The following is a 23,213-nucleotide window of genomic DNA, read 5'->3' on the forward strand; positions in this document are numbered from 1 at the left end:
AAACAAAACTGTGAACGTCGCGAGCCATACGTGGCCACCAAAATCGTTGCTTGACTAAAGATGTAGTGCGGCTAACTCCTGGATGACAAGCCACATTGGAACAATGCCCCCACTGAACAACGTCGGACCGTAATTCCTCTGGCACAAATAAGCGGTTCGGTGGGCAACCGACCGGAGGCGTTACCCCTTGTAAGGCCGTCTTGACCCTCGATTCGACCTCCCATTCGAGTGTAGAGATAATTAGAGTCTCTGGAAAAATGCACTCGGGAGTAGACGGGCGATCGGAACGGTCAAAAATGCGTGATAAAGAATCGGGCTTGATGTTTTTGGAGCCCGGGCGGTACGAGAGAGAAAAGTCAAAACGTCCGAAAAAAAGTGCCCACCGAGCCTGCCTAGAGTTCAATCTTTTAGCAGTTCTGATATATTCCAAATTCTTATGGTCTGTCCAGACGACAAAAGGTACCCCCGACCCTTCTAACCAGTGGCGCCATTCCTCCAATGCCAACTTGACTGCCAACAACTCTCTATTACCAATATCATAGTTACGTTCGGCAGGGGATAATCGATGAGACAAAAACGCGCATGGGTGCATCTTGTCGTCTGTGAGAGAGCGTTGGGATAGCACTGCACCTACCCCCACCTCTGACGCATCGACCTCCACCACGAACTGACGTGATGGATCAGGGGTAACCAAGATGGGGGCTGAAACAAAGCGGCCCTTTAGTTTGGCAAACGCAGCTTCCGCTGCGTCTGACCACCTGAACGCCGTTCTGGGGGAGGTCAAGGCGGTCAGAGGCGAGGCTAGTTGGCTGAAATTGCGAATAAACCGCCGGTAAAAATTGGCGAACCCCAGAAACCTCTGTAGGGCCTTACGGGAATCTGGACTTGGCCAATCCACCACAGCCTTAACCTTCTCAGGATCCATACGCATTCCCTCAGACGACACAATGTACCCAAGGAAAGGAACAGACTGTGCATGAAAAGCGCATTTCTCCGCCTTGACAAAAAGCCCATTCTCTAGCAGTCTCTGAAGCACTCGTCGAACGTGCTGCACGTGTTCCTGGAGAGAAGAAGAAAAAATCAATATATCATCCAGGTAGACATATATGAATTGGTCGACCATATCTCGCAGCACGTCATTGACGAGTGCCTGGAAGACCGCTGGGGAGTTGGACAAGCCGAAAGGCATGACCAAGTATTCAAAGTGCCCCCTGGGGGTATTAAAAGCAGTCATCCATTCATCCCCCCTCCTGATGCGGACCAAATGATAAGCATTACGTAAATCCAATTTTGTGAAGATAGATGCTCCTTGCAACCTCTCGAAGGCTGAAGACATCAATGGCAAAGGATAAGTATTCTTTACCGTGATGTTGTTCAGCCCCCGGTAGTCAATACAAGGTCGCAAAGACCCATCCTTCTTCCCCACAAAAAAAACCCCCGCCCCTGCTGGAGAAGAGGAGGGATGGATGAACCCCGCTGCTAGAGAATCAGAAATATATTTCTCCATAGCCTCCCTCTCTGGGACAGAAAGTGAATATAACTTGCCCTTAGGCGGAGACGTATCTGGCAATAACTCTATAGCACAGTCATAGGGACGATGCGGAGGGAGAGAAGCAGCACGAGACTTACTGAACACCTCCTTCAGGTCTAGGTACTCCGTGGGCACGTTTGACAAGTCCGCTGCTTCCTCCTGAAACGTACAAACAGAAACAGACGGACAAGCAGACACAAGACAGGACTCATGACATTTACTGCTCCATTCAGACACTGATCTCTGCTGCCAGTCTATTTTGGGGTTGTGTTTGATGAGCCAGGGATGACCTAAAACAATGGGTGCCAGGGGGGAGTCCAGGATATAGAAAGAGATGGTTTCAGAATGGTTGCTGGATACGCTGAGTGTGAGGGGTCCAGAGGTATAAGAGATAGTGGGGAGTGTTTGTCCGTTGAGCGCGTGCACTGCGATGGTGTGACTGAGGGGTAGAAGGGGAACCTGAATCCTGAGTGCAAAAGTGTAGTCCATGAAGTTACCTTCAGCCCCGGAGTCCAGTAGTGCTTGACAGTCGTGAGTGTGAGCTGACCACCTGAGCCTTACCGGGAGGAGCGTTGATGTTGATGAGGTCTTCTCAGCGGAGATCCCACCCGACAGTAGCCTCAGTTTTACTGCCGGGCTTGCCCTTTTACCGGGCAGTTGAAAGCAAAATGTCCTGCAGAGCCACAGTAAAGGCAAAGGCCCTGGGACCTCCGCCTTTCCTTCTCCTCCCGGGAAAGCCGAGCTCGACCGACCTGCATGGGCTCATGATCGTAGATAGGGCTGACCGCGTCCACCGCTCCGAAACCCCGAGCAGGTCCCTTCCGACCCTCGAATCGGGAGAGTCAACACGAAGTGCCAGATCGATCAACTCGTTGAGGGTGGGGGGTAAGTCCAGTGCATAAATCTCCTTTTGGACGCGGTCAGCCAGCCCATGCAGGAACATGTCCCACTGCACCTCCTCGTTCCACTGACACTCCGCCGCCAAAGTCCGAAACTCTATAGAGTAGTCAGATACTGATCTCTCGTTTTGCTTGAGATCCGCTAGCATCCTTGCTGCCTCCTTTCCAGCGACCGAGCGGTCAAAGACTCCCTTCATGGCGGCGGCGAGTGTCTGGAACGAGGCACAGCATGGATCTTGGTTCTCCCACACCGCCGTCCCCCACAGAGCTGCCCTTCCAGTCAAGAGTGTGAGCACAAACGCCACTTTGCTTCGTTCTGTGGAAAAGGTCCTGGGTTGCAAGGAGAAGTGCATAGAACAGCGTGTTAGAAATGCCCTGCAAAAGTTTGGCTCACCATTATAGGCCTCCGGAACTGGTAGTCTGGGCTCTGACTGGAAGGCGCTCTCTGGTGGTATAGGGGGAGCGGCCGGCGTGGGTGGCGCAGCGGGAACCCGCAAAAGTTGGACTTGCTGGGTGAGCTCGGACACCTGCGCCACAAGAGCTTGAATAGCCCGGCCCGAATCATTCATGTTTCTCTCCTGGGTATCCATCCGTGAGATGCTGACTTTCACGAAATCCTCCCATGAGGTTGAAGTTTCGCCTGCTGCTTCCATGTTAGGTCAGATCATTCTGTCACAAGATCAGGCGGAAGCAAGTGCAAGTTAACTCTTTTATTATAGTCAGAAGACACAAAGACAATCTCAAGAATCTCAGCAGATGGTGGCGCAGGGACTCGGTGGTCAGCGTGCAGATGATGGTGAATCCAGAGCGGGTGATGGTGAATCCAGTGCGGGTGAAGGTGAATCCAGTGCAGGGTAAAATCCAGACGAGACAGGACACGAAGACACCGAACAGGAACTCAAACTGGAACAGACTGCAACAAGGACACGAAGCACGACACGGAGGACACCAAACCAACGATCTGACAAAGAGAGGAGATTGTGATGAGTCTTTATAGTGAGGTGAATTGGCAGCAGCTGGCGCTGATAATGAGATCAGCCGGTGATCAGATGAACGAGCGGTCATGCCCACTCACACGCGCTCATACTCACAAAACAACAATAACACGAGACATGAAGAAAACAGCGAACTCATGAATCGTGACATTATCATTATAATCAACTTAATTATTTCCTGGATTTTGTAACACCATAGTCCCTAAATTTATGTAAATGCAGGAAATGAGATTCAAATCGAAAAAAAATTCCCCCATTTTGTGCACCAAATGTTGCACAAATGTAATGGCAAATGTAAATTTAAAAACAGAAATGCATTGCCATTTTACATATTACATTGTCATTTTGCATATTACATTTCAAACTGAATATTGCTACCCATATGCTTTCATAGTCTTGTAGCAGGTATTGAGAATAGAATATTATTGTTATGATGGGTTATTTCATTGCTTCATGTAGTTTGTTATGGTGCAGTACCGAAAGACTCCAGCAGATTTCATAAATTCCGTAACATCAAGCACATGGACTTCACTTTCTTTTCCACTACTATTTCTGAGCTTCCTATTACTAACTCTGTAGAGCACTATAACTCCATGCTATCTGCACTTCTGGATGAGTTTGCACCTGTGCGGGAACGGGCTGTTACATTTAGGAAACCCTGTCCATGGTATACTCCGGAGTTACGTCAAATGAAAGCTGTTGGAAGGCAATTAGAACGGCAGTACAAAAAATCTAACCTGACGGTACATGGGCTTCTCTACACTCAACAACAGTCTGCTTACCATTCTGCTCTGAATACTGCACGTAAGAACTATTATTCAAGCATCATTGGTAATGCTGCAAGTAATTCTAAATCTTTATTTAAGACTGTTGAAAATCTTCTTAAACCAACTAAGGCAACTGTTCATTGCTCTGTTGACCAGTGTAATAAGTTTCTACATTATTTCTCTGCAAAGATTGAGGGCATATACAGCTCTTTAATCACTATCTCTCCTGTTGAGCTAGTTGATATTCGGCCTTTAAATCCTCCGAACACTTCTTTTTCGAACTTCGACTTAGTTGGAGTTGATTGTATTATAAGTACAGTTAAGTCCATGAACTCAACCACTAGTATTTTAGATCCGGTTCCCTGCTCGGTTATTATGAACTGCCTTGCATCAATCTGCCCTCACATGACATCAATTGTAAATGTATCATTGAGTTCTGGAATTATTCCTCCAGATTTAAAAATTGCTGCAATTACACCAGTCCTAAAGAAGCCTGGTTGTGATGTTTCTGATACGTCCAATTACAGGCCTATTTCAAACCTACCATTCTTGCCTAAAGTTCTGGAGCGTGTTGTGGCTACTCAGTTAATTCGTCATCTAGCACTGAACAGTCTTTTTGAACCTTTTCAATCTGGGTTCAGAAAAGGGCATAGTACTGAGACAGCTCTAGTGAGGGTTGTAAATGATCTTCTTATTGCTGCAGATTCAGGTGCATGCAGTATTTTGGTCTTATTAGACCTTAGTGCTGCATTTGATACTATTTGTCACTCTATTCTGCTAGATCGTCTGGAAAATTGGCTGGGTCTTTCTGGTGCAGTATTCAGTTGGTTTCGGTCTTATTTAACAAACCGTGCCCAGTTTGTAAGATTGGGGAATTACAAATCTGATACCGTGCCTGTTCGACAGGGAGTTCCTCAGGGTTCAGTGTTGGGTCCAATTTTATTTAACATCTACATGCTTCCACTTGGGCAGATCATCAAGAAACACGGTCTTGGATATCATTGCTACGCTGATGATACACAGATTTACATTACCACCAGTCCTGATGTTCACTGCTCATTAATAGCCTTACGTAGTTGTCTAGCAGAGATCAGTGTATGGATGCAGAATAACTTCCTGAAGCTGAATGGCTCAAAAACTGAATTGATGCAGATTGGTACAGTGGCGGCTACTCGTAAGGCAGAGCAGATTAGTTTAATTGTTGATTCTAGCATGGTAATTCCCACTTCACAGGTGCGGAATCTTGGAGTCATTTTTGATTCACAGCTAACTTTTGAAGCACATATAAAAAACATCTCAAAAACTGCTTTTTACCATCTGAGAAATGTTGCTCGACTTAGACCTTTTCTCTCTTTTGCAGACACAGAAAGGCTTATACACGCCTTTATTACAACCAGGTTAGATTATTGTAATGCCTTGTTCTCTGGCCTTCCAGCTAAATCTCTCAGAAGGCTACAGTATATTCAAAACTCTGCCGCCCGTGTGCTCACTCGTACTTCTCCTCGTGAGCACATTACACCGGTGCTTTCACAGTTGCACTGGCTTCCTATAAACGTGAGAATTGATTTTAAAATTCTTATTTTAACTTACAAGGCACTACATGGGACTGCTCCAGAGTATCTTTGTGAACTCATTAGCCCCTATACTCCATCACGTTCTCTCCGTTCTGTCAATTCTCTCTTGCTACATCAGCCTTCATGTAAACTCAAGACTATGGGGGAACGAGCCTTTTCATATAAAGCCCCGAAGATATGGAATGTGCTTCCTCTTAGCCTCAGAAATGCACCAACGTTGGAACATTTTAAAAAGTTGATTAAGACACATTTATTTAAGACTGTTTTTTAATTGTTGTTTTGCCTTGCTGTTTTTGTGTCTATTACTGTAGCGCTTTGTGTTTAAGAAAAGCGCATTTAGAAATAAAATGTATTATTATTATTATTATAGACTTGGCAAATTCATTTTTCAGAAGATTGTAGGAACAGACATCTGTTATGGGCGTTCTTGGCAGTTTTTCTGAGGCTTTTATATTGTTCATATCGATATCGGAATTATATCGTATCGACCGAAATTAAGAAATATATTGTGATATAAAATTTGGCCATATCGTCCAGCCCTACGTTCCTCTACCCGCCCGCCACAACTTTTCAAGGCCTTGAATAACTTTTACCAGGCTAATTGCCTTGACTGGGGCCGGTGTTGTGGGATATGCACTGATGGGGCAGGAGCAATGACTGGCCATCACAGCGGTCTCGTAAAACAGGTGCAGATAGTTGCCCCTGCGGCTGTCTGGAAGCACTGCATTATCCATCGCCAGGCTTTAGCAACAAAAAGGATGCCCCAAGAATTGCATGCCATTCTTGATGAGGCTGTCAAAATTGTGAACCTAATTAAATCGCTTGCCTTAAATGCCCGTCTGTTCTCAATCCTCTGCAATGAGATGGGCGCTAACTTCCAGCAGCTGCTCCTGCACTTCGAGGTCAGGTGGCTCTCTCGTGCAAAGTCCTCACCAGGCTGTGTGATTTGCGCGAAGAAGTCCTCCTCTTCCTCACCGAAATTAACTCCCCACTGGCAAAACATCTGGCAGACATGAACTGGCTTGCTATGTTGGCCTATCTGACATCTTCGATAGGATCAACTCCCTCAACACCTCTCTCCAGGGCAAAGTGTGCCACATATTTTCGGCACACAACCAAGTGTCTGGTTTGAGGAAAAAGCTGACTTGTGGTGTGCTCGTGTTGAACAAGGTTCGGTGGAAATCTTCCCAACCCTGGAGGATGTTGCAGAGAAGACAGGGCTGCCTCTTAATTCTGTCCATCACTGCGCATTTGAATGGGTTGCGTGACCAGTTTGGCGAGTATTTTGGAGAGGACGCAAGGGGAAATCAGTGGGTGAGAAATCCGTTCTCTTTCCCTGCCACACCCCATGATGGACTCGATCTCAGCTCGAATGCGGACTTGAAGCAGAGACTGGTAGAAATGCCGATCACACATTTCTGGTTGTCTGTGGAGAGCGAGTTTCCCCAGGTTTCCACTAAGGCTATGAAAGTCCTAATCCACTTCACCTCTACCTACTTGTGTGAGTGTAGGATTTCTGCACTGACCATGATTAAAAACAAATACAGATCAAGGCTGCAGGTGGAGGAAGACTTACGTTTATTTCTCTCTGCAGTGCAGTCCCGCATCAAACACCTCTGCGCATTAAAAGTGCGGCCTCATTGTTCCCACTGATATGGACTATGGAATAAAGTTGTTTAATTCTGAGATTTTATGTGGCTGAAATCGTTAAATAAAAATTATGAAAATATGTGAATCTGTTTGATTTGATAACATGCCTTCAATGCATTTGATTGTTATATGTTATGCGTTCCATGAACAAAAAGCAGTGTCGTTCATTGATCAGAGAGCTGGCCATTGTGCTGATTTTGTTTGAGACGATGTGCATTCAAATGTGCGTTTAAAAGGATAGTTCACTTGTTCACCAAACAGTTAACTGGTCCCATTGACTTCCATAGTAAGAAAGAAAAAAATATACTATGGAAGTCAATGGGACCAGTTAACTGTTTGGTTACTGACATTCTTCGAAATATCTTCCTTTGTGTTCAGCAGAAGAAAGAAATTCAAACAGGTTTGACACAACTGGAGGGTGAGTATATGATGTCAGAATTTTATTTTGAACATGAACTATCCCTTTAAGGCCCAGACACACTGCACCGATTTCACATGTTAAGCATGTTTTGTTGACTTGTGGTTAGGCCAACTGATGATCAGTGATTTTTAAAAGTAGCCTCAATTAGGCCTGCATAAAGTTGGGAATTATTTGCTTTTGTAAAGAATCATTTATGAATGCACCTCTTTTTTTTAAAAAGCGTAAATAAAATGTCTTAAAATACAATATTAAAAAATATTTACATTTTATCAGTTGTTATTGAAACTCATCATTGCCTGTGTGGCATTTACTGCAGAGGTGTGTGTGGGTTAGGACAGGCAGACAGGATTTTGGGGAAGGGGGGGGCTCGGCTGTCCTTACCTACTCTAAAGGGAGGCTCACATTCACCCAATTTGAAAATCCCTGATCTATTGCATTGATCACAAGGTATTCCTCATGGAGAACAGTTTTAAAAATGCCCATTAGGGGTGTCAAGGGCTAAACATAAGGCATGCCTGTCAGCCATTCTGGAAAGTCCATGCCATTTACTGTTTATTGCTTATATATATATATATATATATATATATATATATATATATATATATATATATATATATATATATATGTGTGTGTGAAACAGATGAAAATGTACAATAAAAGAGGTATAATAATAATAATAATATTTAGTTTGACCTGATGTTGACAATCAATATGGGCATTTCTCAAAGTTCGCTATATGACGAGGTCACACTGAACAATTTAAGGCCAGATTTTCGCTCGCCGGCAGGTTTCGGGAGATCGCCAACAATTCACCCGAAATCATAGGAAAATCGGTGCTCGTTCACGTTAGTAACAATCACGCAGTGTGAATTATCAAAGACGAGTCACCGATGCCAGTGAGATATTTGGCATGCTACATATCTATATCTGGACCTGTCGGCGATTCACAATCCTGCGGTGTGACTGTGTTCTGACTGAAAGCTACATCAGCGATGACCGACAGCCAATGAGAAAGCAAGATACAGGGCACCGGGATGTTCGGGAGGAGTTATAAATCAGAATATCAGTATTTTAAGATATATTTACAATTATATCAAACAAAGCAAACATATTTGCTTGACCAACAGTACATTGCAAAATTATTTATTTACCCCCAAATTCTCTTTGCAGAACACACACTCCATGCTCTCGTCTCCCCAACCATTTCCTCCTGCATAAACTTTTTCTTTTTATCCTTTTCGCTGCAAATCAAAGCACAGACAATTTGGATCGCAAGCTTCTTGCAGGCTATCATTTTTAAAATTTCGGTCTCACGCACTTGTGATCATGCGTTATTTCCTAATCACTTCCCACGTGTGTTTGTTTGCTTGTGAAACGTAGTTTGCGGACCAGACAGAAGTTGTCTGCGATTCTTTCTTTTGTAAAGTCATATAGTGTGAAGCGATCCATCGTTTAGTGTGAACACAGCAGCAACTGAATGTTACCCCAGATAGTCACGCAGTGTGAAAAGAACAGTGACCCGACTACTTTGAGAATGCAGTGTGAACTTGGCATTACTGACCATTTTTGAAACCCAAAAATTAAACTGTTTGTACCATTTCATAATTGAACTGTTTGTCTAAATGTGATGAAGTGCTTGAATGTTTCTAACATTAGCAAAAGGTGCTAACACCAATTCTCGCCCAGGACAACTGGAAGCTGCTAGGGATTGGAAGATGCTGGTTGATCTTGATCAACGGCTTATTTTTCCACCTGAGATTGCCACCACTAACCTACGGCCAGATATTGTTTTGTCACGCATTGTTCAACTGATAGAGTTAACAGTGCCATGGGAGGATGCGGTAGATGAGGCATATGAGAAGAAGAAACTGCGGTATGCTCATCTGGCCACTGAAGCAGAACAGCGAGGATGGAGAGTCCAGGTTTATCCAGTGGAAGTGGGTTGTCGTGGTTTTGTGGCACACTCTACAACCCGGTTCCTCAGAGACGTCGGATTCAGTGGCCAAGAGTTGCGCCGTACAGTAAAGAACTTATCTGAAGCAGCAGAAAGGAGCAGCAACTGGCTGTGGTTGAGACGGAAAGATTCTAGCTGGCTGTGTACAGGCCGCCATGCTACGGTTTCGTAGAATTCTTGAAAACTTGAAAGGTCTGTTGGTTTATTTGTATAGGTTGTATAGTATTTACAGTCATTACGTTCCTGTGTATATTGCGTGAATGACGGGTGGTTGGGCAGATATTGTGTTTTGCGGTAGGTGGTATGCCATACGGAACCGTTGCCACTGAAACTGCATATTAACGCACCAGTGGGGCTCGACAGCCTTAGTCAAACGGGTTGGCGCGTATGGTTGGGTTGCGGAGAGATTGTGAGATTGTGGTTAGGTCTCAGCAGCAACTGTTGGTTTATTTGTATAGGTTGTATAGTATTTACAGTCATTACGTTCCTGTATATATTGCGTGAATGACGGGTGGTTGGGCAGATATTGTGTTTTGTGGTAGGTGGTATGCCATACGGAACCGTTGCCACTGAAACTGCATATTAACGCACCAGTGGGGCTCGACAGCCTTAGTCAAACGGGTTGGCGCGTATGGTTGGGTTGCGGAGAGATTGTGAGATTGTGGTTAGGTCTCAGCAGCAAGAGGGAAGTAGAGGTCAGTAAGCTGGGCTGAGTTGAGTGGGGGACGGAGGGGGGTGACTCTGGGACGCCAGAGTCACTGTCGAGCCCTCTTGAGGTGTCGTGGGCTAGTCGACGAAACACTGAGGACGGAAGGTGCCCACTTGAAGACCCTAGAGATGTTCCCTACTCCGCTCAATCCAGAGGGTTGTTATGGGGGACCGCACTGTGGTTGCAGCCGTTGTGTGTGCTGACGCGCAATACACTGTATTAACACCAGACAGAAGATTCACGTCACTAGATGGAAAGAAGCGTAAATGGATGGAGAAGCATAGGTTACTGTAAAGCTACGACTTAGTTGGTGATTATCTTGGCGAAAGCCAAGTACAAATCACCATGAAGTTTTAACATCTACTCTCGTGTAATGGAAGTCATGAAGATCTGGATACGTCCAGTGACTGCGGTGAATAGTGCTGCTGGCAACAAGGGAAAGACCTTGTGACAGCCTGGAGAGACAGCTGACAGGAGGAAAGAGACCCCAATGGGGCTGGTAAGGGTTAGCTACCCTTGTCGGCAGTATCCAGCTCTGTGTTTACAGGATGCTGGAGACACCCGCCCAAGGCTTCTGAAAAATTAAAGAGGAAAATACCCCTAGAGTCTGCGAGAGCAGGGGCGGAAGATGACTCAATGGTGGACAACATGGTTAACGACTTTGGAATGGAAACGGATATGAGTATAGAGAGTACTTCACAAAAGACTAGTTCAGGTTCTGCAGTTAGCAAAGCCATTGAACTCCAAGCTTGTGTCTGTGGCTGGAGCAAGGCGACAACGGTCAGGGGTTTGAAGATTCATCAAGGGAAAATGAAATGCTTGAGGGAGAAGGGACAAGGGCCTCGCATTGATCAGTACTTCTTACGAAGTCAGTCAAGTCAGTCGAATGAAATCCAGCGACAGGAAGCAAACCACAGTTCGCAGGATATCAGCACCCCTGTCATAGAGGAGAGGAGGGTTTGCACAGTTAGTGATGAACGCATTGATTCTTGTGAACCCGGTCAGACTAACCAGCATAAGAGAGAAAAGAACCTCAACGGGCATAGGCCTGGAGTTAGATGGCCAAGAGCTTGTGAGAAAACTGCATGGGACACGGTAAACACAGATCTATGCTTTGCATTAGAAAGATTAACTGGTACAGTTGAAAAGAAGCTGGATAAATTTGGGGACATAATTTACGCATATGGAAGTGAGAGGTTTGGTGTGAAAAAAAGGAAGGAAAAAGTACAAACTACTCCTGGATTGTCTAGACGGCAGCAGAAAATTGAAGGGTTAGTTAGAGAAAGGAGACAGCTGAGGAAGCAATGGAAAAGAGCGGAACAAAGTCAGAAGGAGGGACTCAATCTCTTACAAAGGGCCATAAAAGATAAGCTTGCAACATTACGCAGAGCTGAGCGCCTACGGAAACGCTACAAAAAGAAGGAGCGTGCGAGGGCTAATTTCTATAAAGATCCATTCAAATTCGCAAAGAAGTTATTCACCAGTGAGAAGAATGGCACTTTAAAAGCATCTAGGGTTGAGCTAGAGAGATATTTGGAGGAAACACATACAGATGCAAAAAGGCATAAGCCTATGTCTATTCCGTCAGACATCCCACCTGTCATTCCACCAGAATACCAAATGGAGGTCTGTGCACCTAAGTGGAAAGAGATAGAGCAGGTTGTGAGAAAGGCAAGGGCTTCATCATCTCCAGGGCCTAATGGAGTTCCGTACAGAGTGTACAAGAGTGCTTCAGGAGTTCTACGAATTCTGTGGAAATTGATAAAAGTGGCTTGGGAAAAGCAGGTTGTACCTAGAGCATGGCGCAGAGCAGGGGGAGTCTTTATATCCAAAGAAAAAGATGCTACAAGCATCAGTCAGTTTCGCCCTATTTCACTATTAAACGTCGAAGGAAAGATTTTCTTCAGCATTATTGCTCAGAGATTGTCAACCTACCTATTAAAGAATGGCTTCATTGACACTTCAGTTCAAAAAGCGGGCATTCCAGGATTCTCAGGATGCTTAGAATACATCAGTGTTATCTGGCAACGAATTCAATCAGCTAAAAAGAGAGGAAGGAGCTCCACGTGACATTCCTGGATTTGGCTAATGCATATGGTTCAGTGCCACATGAGCTTCTTTGGGCATCATTTGATTTTTTCAGGGTACCGATGTCGATAACAAATTTAGTGAAAGCCTATTTTGGAGATTTGCTATTTAGTTTCTCAACTCCAGAATTCAGCACTACATGGCAATGCTTAGAGGTTGGAATAATGACAGGATGCACCATTTCTCCACTGGCTTTTACCATGGCAATGGAAGTAATCATTAGGGCATCAAAATGGGTAGTAGGAGGAGAGCGCTTGGCTTCTGGGATGCGACTACCACCAATCAGAGCATACATGGATGACATGACAACCATGACTACAACGGTAGCCTGCACTAATCGGTTATTGGGGAAGTTAACAGATAATATTGAATGGGCACAAATGCAATTTAAGCCCTCTAAATCAAGGAGCATCTCCATAATTAAAGGCAAGGTAGTAGATAAAACATTCTTCATTAATGGTGAGGCAATACCAACAGTTTCTCAGAAGCCAGTGAAGAGTCTAGGGAGATGGTACGATGGGGATCTAAAGGACACAGTTCGAGTGGGAGAAGTTAGACGACAAGCAGTGGAACGGTTGAAGAGCATAAACAGCTGTCCTCTACCAGGCAAACTGAAACTCTGGTGCTTTCAGTTTGGTCTACTGCCAAGGTTGCTGTGGCCACTGACTGTGTATGAGGTTTCTTTGACAACAGTGGATAAGCTGGAAGCGTTAATAAGTTCATACATCAGGAAATGGTTGGGAGTTCCACGCTGCCTCAGCAGAGTGGGACTTTATAGGAAAGGAGTATTGCAGCTGCCAGTCTCTGCTTTAACCGAGGAGTTTAAGTGTGCCAAGGTCAGACTGGAAATGACTTTAGCAGAGTCACGTGACAAATGTGTAAGGGAGACAGCCCCTGTGGTAAAAACTGGTAGAAAGTGGTCAGCAAAGAAATCTGTAGTAGAGGCAAAGGCTGACCTTCAAATTGGGGATATCGTGGGACAGGTACAGCATGGAAGAGGGGGTTTTGGGCTCAGTTTAGCTCCTCCTAAATGGCACAAGGCAGGCCCAGCCCAAAGGAGGAAGCTGGTAGTCAACGAGGTGTGAAAGCAGGAGGAGAGGATGAGATGTATAAAGGCCATTTCCCAGGCCAAGCAGGGAGAGTGGATGAGATGGGAGAGTGTGGAACAACGCAAAATGGGCTGGCAAGACCTTTGGTCAATGGAAGAGAGTAGGATCAGTTTCCTTATTAGGTCAACATATGATGTTCTCCCATCACCGCAGAACCTAAACCTCTGGGTAGGAGAGGATCCATCTTGTCCTTTGTGTTCATCACCTGCCACATTAAGGCACATTTTGACAGGATGTAAGGTGGCTCTTAGCCAGGGTCGGTTTACTTGGCGCCATGACCAAGTATTGCGATGTTTGGCTTTAGCATTGGAAGGCAAGCGTAGTATGACCAATAAATTGCCGCCTGTTCTAGCAAAACATTACACGCAGAAGACAATATTCCTCCGCCCAGGCGAGCAACCACCAAGAAAAGGTGCTAACACCAATTCTCGCCCAGGGCAACTGGAAGCGGCTAGGGACTGGAAGATGCTGGTTGATCTTGATCAACGGCTTATTTTTCCACCTGAGATTGCCACCACTAACCTACGGCCAGATATTGTTTTGTGGTCTGGATCAGCACGCATTGTTCAACTGATAGAGTTAACAGTGCCATGGGAGGATGCGGTAGATGAGGCATATGAGAGGAAGAAACTGCGGTATGCTCATCTGGCCACTGAAGCAGAACAGCGAGGATGGAGAGTCCAGGTTTATCCAGTGGAAGTGGGTTGTCGTGGTTTTGTGGCACACTCTACAACCCGGTTCCTCAGAGACGTCGGATTCAGTGGCCAAGAGTTGCGCCGTACAGTAAAGAACTTATCTGAAGCAGCAGAAAGGAGCAGCAACTGGCTGTGGTTGAGACGGAAAGATTCTAGCTGGCTGTGTACAGGCCGTCATGCTACGGTTTCGTAGAATTCTTGAAAACTTGAAAGGTCTGTTGGTTTATTTGTATAGGTTGTATAGTATTTACAGTCATTACGTTCCTGTGTATATTGCGTGAATGACGGGTGGTTGGGCAGATATTGTGTTTTGCGGTAGGTGGTATGCCATACGGAACCGTTGCCACTGAAACTGCATATTAACGCACCAGTGGGGCTCGACAGCCTTAGTCAAACGGGTTGGCGCGTATGGTTGGGTTGCGGAGAGATTGTGAGATTGTGGTTAGGTCTCAGCAGCAACTGTTGGTTTATTTGTATAGGTTGTATAGTATTTACAGTCATTACGTTCCTGTATATATTGCGTGAATGACGGGTGGTTGGGCAGATATTGTGTTTTGTGGTAGGTGGAATGCCATACGGAACCGTTGCCACTGAAACTGCATATTAACGCACCAGTGGGGCTCGACAGCCTTAGTCAAACGGGTTGGCGCGTATGGTTGGGTTGCGGTGAGATTGTGGTTAGGTCTCAGCAGCAACTGTTGGTTTATTTGTATAGGTTGTATAGTATTTACAGTCATTACGTTCCTGTGTATATTGCGTGAATGACGGGTGGTTGGGCAGATATTGTGTTTTGTGGTAGGTGGTATGCCATACGGAACCGTTGCCACTGAAACTGCATATTAACGCACCAGTGGGGCTCGACAGCCTTAGTCAAACGGGTTGGCGCGTATGGTTGGGTTGCGGAGAGATTGTGAGATTGTGGTTAGGTCTCAGCAGCAAGAGGGAAGTAGAGGTCAGTAAGCTGGGCTGAGTTGAGTGGGGGACGGAGGGGGGTGACTCTGGGACGCCAGAGTCACTGTCGAGCCCTCTTGAGGTGTCGTGGGCTAGTCGACGAAACACTGAGGACGGAAGGTGCCCACTTGAAGACCCTAGAGATGTTCCCTACTCCGCTCAATCAAGAGGGTTGTTATGGGGGACCGCACTGTGGTTGCAGCCGTTGTGTGTGCTGACGCGCAATACACTGTATTAACACCAGACAGAAGATTCACGTCACTAGATGGAAAGAAGCGTAAATGGATGGAGAAGCATAGGTTACTGTAAAGCTACGTCTTAGTTGGTGATTATCTTGGCGAAAGCCGAGTACAAATCAGCATGAAGTTTTAACATCTACTCTCGTGTAATGGAAGTCACATGAATGTTCTCCAGCATCATGAATGAATGAAGAATAAACACCAACCTCTTTGTTCTTCAGGATCTTCAGTGTGTTTCATTCTGCAGGTTCTGGATCACTCGTGTTCTCACTGTCCTCTTTAATAAACTCAGTCTTTGCAGCTTTCAGCTCTTCCTGATGCTCGTCTTCACTTGTAGCTGATGGGAATATTCCAGCATTTATTGATTAATTTCAGTGGGAGGAGCTTCACTGATGATGAATTACAGTGGGAGGAGCTTCAATGATGATGTGATCTGCCAAAATTTCAAAAAAGTTACTGAGTTTGTTTATATGCTCATGGACAACAGAATATAAATAGTTATATTATAAATAATCTTTTTAACAGTGAAGCCGAGAGCAAGAAATGCCTCATCATATTTTCGGCATTTCGCTTTAGAATGACCAGCACCTGCCTGTGATGTCTGTGAGACGGAGACCTCATCTACTGCTTTCCTCTTGCCTTTTATAAACCGATCCATCTTCCATGCGACGTCAGTTAACTTGCCAGTTTTTTTTTTTCATTCTTTTATCTCCCGCGCCCCCTGCTACGTCATTTGGCAGTTTTTTTGTTTGTTTAGTTTTTTATGTCCTGCGCCCCCCCCCCCCCCCTCCCCCCGCAATACCTGTGCACCCCACACTTTGAAAACCACTGGGCTAAACAATGGTAAGAAAAACAGTTATAAGCAAAAACAGAAGTAGCCGTCACCAACAAATACCCTCAGTCTGTAGACACCAATGAAATGAGCTTTAAGTGTCAATTTACAGGAGATCTGAAGACATCAACATAATAAGTGAGATGATGACAGGAACTATTGTCATGAAATAAAGAGTGTTTTCAGCAGATCTGTTAATATTGATGATCCTCAGACTATCAACACTCATTCAACAAGACATTCAGGATCATCAGCAGATCATCTCACTTTATTCTGAGTGTTTGCTGTTAGAAACACATTATTTGAGTCAGGATATATATGACTATAAAACTATATTGAACTTTACTGAAATCAATTTTAACTATATTAAAGACTGTTATTTATCTCAATATTACACGTATAAAACATCAATAATGCAAAAACAAACCAAGTTTATACTCGGGTAAATAACTACCCTACTAAACCATAAAATGTCCATATGAATCTAAATATAGTTCGACATTTTAATAACTAGATTATTGCAATAAAGTAATTAGATAATAAACGTGTTACAGTTTTTCAGAAATTATCATACAACCTTTATTAAAATAAAGAGTACCACAAAACAATATTGTTTACTATCAGACTGTATTAATATTTATCTACGCTATATTAGCATTTATGTATAGGTTTAAAATGTCTCACGTGGCTCCCTATTGGCTCAATGTATTATTTACAAAGTATTTGTCAGGATCCGTTCCAACACATTTAGTAGTGAAAATAGTAAATAAAATGGCAGCAGCGACACTTGAGTTTCCCCTCACATATCTCAAACTTTAACTTGACAGTAACAGTTTTGAACTTCTCACTCTAAACATCGAGACAATCACACAAACAAACACAAAATCTCTCAGGTCTGAATGAACTCAACATATTCTCCTCATGCTCGCTGCTGCTGCACTAAATGTGTATCTCAGGAGACGCACAAGTATCGCTGTGATCGATGAAAACAATACAGAAATGTATTTTTCATTTTTCTATCTACAGTGGAAACAATTTAAAATAGGCTACTCTATCATTTCTGGTCATACAGAAAATAATAATACATCATTCGCAACTACTTGTATTTGTGCAAAAACGAACGGACGCAAAAGTACACGGACCCAACACTAACTTTTTCTACAAATAGCCTACATTATTTGAAATAATTAATAATAGGCCTATAAGGTCCGTGTACTTTTGCGTCCATTCGTTTTTCTTTTTTTAACCCGTAATTAAAAAACGAAAAAATGAACGGTTGTTAGGCTATTTTTAATTGCCGAGCCGTGGGGCCACCATCTTAGACCGGTCACCCGCTGTAATCTGCCACCGTAGATATGAGCTGTCAGCGCATTAAATTAATCATAACTCACTGAATACCAAACTGATTTTCACGCGTTTTTTTTTTTTGCTGCAAAGGTCATTCATGTAGCTATGATACAGGACACATGGTTCGGTTTATTTTAATATTCATAGTAGGCTAAACAGTAGGCTAATATAATATTCTGATATAAGATATAAAGTCACCAGACACAATATATGTTGTATATATGTAATGTAGGATATAAGGTATTTTATAAATCACACACTATAAATATGATAAAGAAGCAGAAACAGATAGTTGCAGTAAAGTAAGATATTTTAATAAGTTGAAGAAACAATTTATGATTTGTGACACACACACTCTCTCACACACAAACAAACAAGAACAGACACTCTCTCACACACACTCACACACGAACAGACACAAACAGTCTCTCTCTCACACACACTCTCTCACACACACACTCTCTCACGGATGAATCATTTGGATGGAACCCTTCTCTCCTCAAAGCCACTTCCCACTTCTTCCTCACAACTTTGTCCCTGGGAAATCTTCAAAATGAAAACGGAAGATTTTGGAGAGTCTACACAAAAACATTTCACAATGGAGGTCAAGCTTATTTTCTTCCTTCACATTTCTTAGAACCTTTCTTCAACAAAACTCCAATTTTTAAATAGAGTTAAGGTACTGAAAAGTTACTTGATTCAGTAAATAGTGAAGCTAACAACAAAATACTAAGTTACTAGCTAAGCTACAAGCAGTGACTGCCCAACACTGATAATACAGTATATGACACTTGTGTAAAATTCACTGGCCAATGTTATTATACCAATAATAATTGTTTTATTTCTACATAGAATTATGTGAGGGGGTAACTTAATTTGCGCATCGCCGTCATGCGTGTATTATATTGCTTCCTGATATCACGTGCGCAAACAAAAAAAAACTATATATATATATATATATATATATATAATATGTATTTATACAACAGGGCAGTTGAATGCTTGTACCTGATAACCGAGAAGCTCTCAGCAGTAAACATAGCCTAGCTAACGTTAGCTGGCTACGATTTCAGTACAGTAATATCAAAGATCCTTGCTCCTTCTCAATTATCTGGTAATATTCCATTCACAAAATACAACCAATAGTTAGGGATGGCTGACGCGAAACAGTCGTTCCGAAGCTTTGCGAGATCCCGAAGCGCAGATGTTTCGAAACACTGATCCGAAGCGTGATTCAAAACACCCATGTCACGTGACTATGGCCAAACCAGAGCCATATCCACCTTTTTCCTGGTTAGCGAATTTACCCATGATTCATAGCGGGGTTGAACCGGAAGCCGGTTGTCCTTTTCCGGTTCGAAGCTTTATGAAGATTAAGCGCCGCTCGCTCAGAACGCCACAGTGATGTGCTGGTTAGAAAATATGTGAAATAAGTAGGGCTGCCCCTGCCCGTGCACGACTGAAGTTGGGTTGGAAGTTATGTATACTATATGGGAGAGAATGCTAAACCATAATGAGCGTTTTCGTAATATATTGCCTATTCTGCTTCTCAACGCACGCATAAGCTTGCCACAAAAAAAAAACGGCAAAAGTAATGATTATGCATTAAACATTTGAATTGTTTATTAATAACTAGTGTTTTCTGTAAGTTTCGACTGCAAAGATAAATTTGATGATGCTGACTCGCCATCTTCGCAGTAGTGAACGCGCCTATAGAGAGAAATGCACACTTCATACGAATTAACCTATACATAAGCAGAGAGCAGCCCATTTCTGTTCGTTTTTAATTATTTTGTTTAAAGGTACACATTTCAAGCTTTCTATAGATATACTTATCATGTATGTGAGGCAAGTAACTTATACGCTGAGTTTCGTTGATTAATAAGACGCGCTCCAGTTCACGCGCCCGCGCCTCCGTGACCTGTATATCTACTATTTGTGCTTCTTATTTATTATTCCAGGCAATTTGTTGATAAAACATTGATAAAAATGAAGATACAATTTATACTAAACAAAATTCACTTTAAAGAAAGGCTTTCTACAAAACAAAACTTGATAAGTGGTCAAAATCATGTCTGAGCCATTCCAAATGTTTTCCGATATATTGGGCATAGGCATTCTCTATATATTGGGCATAGGCATAGGAACCGGACATAGGCATTCTCTCCTTTTTATCTTATGCTCAAAGCACCCAGTTTCTAAAAAGTTTTTTATCTTCTTTGAATTGTTAAAACAACCAACAACAGCACATGTAGAGCCTGAACTCATTCTCTCACTGCTAATACAGTACGAACCGGAAGTAGGCAACCGGAGTCGTCGTCATGGCGGCGCCCATTGTTTAGAGCAGAATAAGGTGGATAGAGAGTTGCGACAACGGAAGTTATAAATGCTTGGTTGTCATGTGATTCGCGTAGACCTCAGATAGTTCCAGGAAGTGCTTCGGCGCCAATTCAAATCAATGGAGTTAGAGAGCAGAACTGTGATTTTTGGTAGTTTGTAGTCAATAAATGCGTTGGTTTACAATATGTATATAATACATTGACATTTGGATGTAGTATGTGTATGTAGTTACAGCAATATTGTTTTTAAAAGATACAAATCTGCTAATATTTAATGTTTATTGTGGTCAACCAGCGTTGCCTGCCTTTGTTAACATATTTTCTGGCTAACTTTACCTTGGTTAAAGACCGTTTTGCAGTTGTTTTGAAGTATTTTTGTGTTCTTAAACGTGTATGTTATTTAAGGGTTATCACGTAATGTTCACTATGGTTTCACAATGACAGGAGACTTGCAGGAAACAGGTGATTGTCTTAAAATGCCATTGCAAACAAGTAAAATGTAAAATTGCATTAATCTTAATGTTTACAATGCTTATGCACTTACTATATAAATAATGAATACATAATATATTTTATAGTCCTGTTATATCTTAACCCCCCCAAAATGTCAGGTTGTGCAACTGTCCGCACAAATGAACAGACTAAAATACTAATTTAAATGGGGTTTTAAGAATAAAGAATAAAAAAATAGAAAAAAGAATTTCTATGGCATCATTTTAACCGTTCATATAAACAAATTTTATACATTTCAGTAGATTTATAGCTGTCAAGCAATTTGCATGTCAGAATGGCACAACTGCAAACATGGCTCTCTTATTATGGTAATTACAGTATGCATGATAATGCATTGTCCAGAGGAGCCTTAATGATCCTTGTAGATCTCTATCAAATACTGGTAAAAAGTAGGTTGGTACACTTTCAGGTGAATTTAAACAACTTAGAAATGTTCACAATTGAAACTTGTTTAAATACATTGTTCATGACACAAAAATATACATTACATCAGTTTTGAAAAGATTTAAAAAAACATTTATTTGTTTATGACCTTTATATATGTGGCCATCAGGGGGCGCTATTGAGCAGGAAATTTAAATACATAAAAATCATCCAAACAGCACTCCCCTTTTTAACTTACTAGGCAGATTGTGTCCAATGAAGGAACAGAAATGGGACTGATGTACTCAATTATAAACTTTATTAAACACTAGACACAATACATTGATTGGCAATCAAAACCGGCAAATCTTCCCCGTAGGTAACAGTGGACGGTTTACAATAAATAAATCACAGTGAATAAAAGTATCATAATACATAAATATAAAGTGAATAAAGTGATACTGCTCACACGCACTCCAACACTGCAAAAGACACGTCACACTTCACACTAGTGGACACTGCAGAGTAAACACTGTCCCCACAGGAAATATTGCACGCTGCCCATAGGCCGATTATAGTAATACAAATATTGCCAAACACAAAACAAAACATTCAAATTAGCAGGATACCACAGCAATCCTCTCCTGATGACGATGGCAGAATTTCCAAGACAAACACATACAAATCACAGAAATAAAAATAAAACAAATTGTTAACTCAGGAAAAACAGTGGCTAGTTGGACAGACAAAGACAATCCTCCTGTAATCACAAGCATAAATTAATGCTATGTTGGTAGCCTCGTGCCAATTTAAAACCAGATTAAATTGAAGAAATAGAACACACAAAAAAAGAAAGAATTAAATGGACTTACATTTTCCAGACCAGCCTAAACAAATTAGTATTGTCTGCACAGCAACGATGACTTTTTAACGGTGTGGATGGCTAACAGCTGTGCACACCCTCGCCAGCGTTGCTTCTATTCATAGGGAATATCAAATGGGAAATGATCAGAGCTATAAACGCTACTCATTACATTTGCAAAAAAGGCCAGTAAGCTTACATTGCTGCACCCCCGTATAGAAATTAACTCTCGCTATTATGCGATTAATCTCTGCAAACTCGTGACTGGTACACACCGTTCCCATACGCACGCACAGACGCCTGGCCGAGCTGCAAACAAACATCGGCGTGTTAGGCACTCCTCAATGGGAAGGAGTTTAACGTTAAAGACAAGCAGGCATAATCTTCCAAAAAAGACTCACGTTCTCTCGTTTGCACAGCTGACACTCCAAGAGGCTTGCTCTTCAATTCACACCGCACTAATGTTCACCTGTCCATGTCTCACGATACATTTAAAAGGATGCCTCACTTGTGCCACCTGATCATAATCAGCGCCAGTGGGCAGGGCTTCATACTACACTTCGCATCTCAACGACCCTACCTGCTACATATATATATATATATATATATATATATATATATATATATATATATACATACACTTTTGCACTGATTTAGCACAAAGGGATTTATAAATGTCTAATAAACTGCACGTCAAGCATGTTGTCTGTCCTTTCCTCTATGTTGTTCTTGTACTGTCCGACACAGAGCAGAAATATGCTCAAGTCAGGAGCAATCTAAATAGAACTAAACACTTTGTGCTAATCATACTTAGGTGTATCTGCACTTTTTCACAAAGACCAACACTGGGAAGTTTAATGTTTATTAAAAATAAGGAGCAAGTAAAGTAAAGAGCTGAGACTGAAGGTGAGGGTACAGCGTCAGTGCAGGAGTCTTCAGTATCCACTGAATCCTCTTTGTGCTTCTTGTGTTGAAAGAGATAAAGGAAACAAAAACGGGATAAATTGTATATAGTAGTCAGTATATAATACAGTTATGGTATTTATAACACCCCATTTAGCCTAGTGTGATTTGATCTAGAAAATGGCTTGCTGACGTTTTAAACATGGTTTTTAATCTTACTTATAAACTTCCATCTCCCTTTCCCATCAGTACAAATCAGCTGAGCTGAAACATATGCTAATAGGTAATAATTTTTGCTTACTCAAATATGAAATCTAAAATAAGGATTTTTTTCCCGTTATTGCACGCTTAATATGGAATGAAACCGCTATTCTCATTTTATCAATTACAACTATCACACTCCCCAATGTTATATTTAACCCCTGTTTAGAAGTATTTCCCTCTTATTACACAACAAAGGATAAACATGCAT

General features: G+C 42.6%; 1 protein-coding gene and 1 pseudogene across 2 annotated transcripts in view; one reads left to right on the plus strand and one right to left on the minus strand.

The window, feature by feature from the left end:
* Positions 1-16,339, minus strand: part of LOC143746127 (uncharacterized) — a 341,659-nt pseudogene extending 325,320 nt beyond the window's left edge. The window contains exons 1-2 of the transcript XR_013206439.1: positions 16,171-16,339; positions 15,789-16,015 (exon numbers count right to left, since the gene is read on the minus strand). The product of XR_013206439.1 is annotated as an uncharacterized LOC143746127 (transcript). The remainder of the gene's footprint in view (positions 1-15,788; positions 16,016-16,170) is intronic.
* The window catches only part of LOC143746085 (uncharacterized), a 317,610-nt gene that overhangs the window by 216,103 nt on the left and 78,294 nt on the right, over positions 1-23,213 (plus strand). The window lies entirely within an intron of this gene.

The sequence above is a fragment of the Siphateles boraxobius genome, unplaced genomic scaffold (genome assembly GCF_051911475.1).
Source record: "Siphateles boraxobius isolate OS27281-9 unplaced genomic scaffold, OSU_SipBor_1 21, whole genome shotgun sequence".
In the NCBI taxonomy this organism is placed as follows: Eukaryota; Metazoa; Chordata; class Actinopteri; order Cypriniformes; family Leuciscidae; genus Siphateles; species Siphateles boraxobius.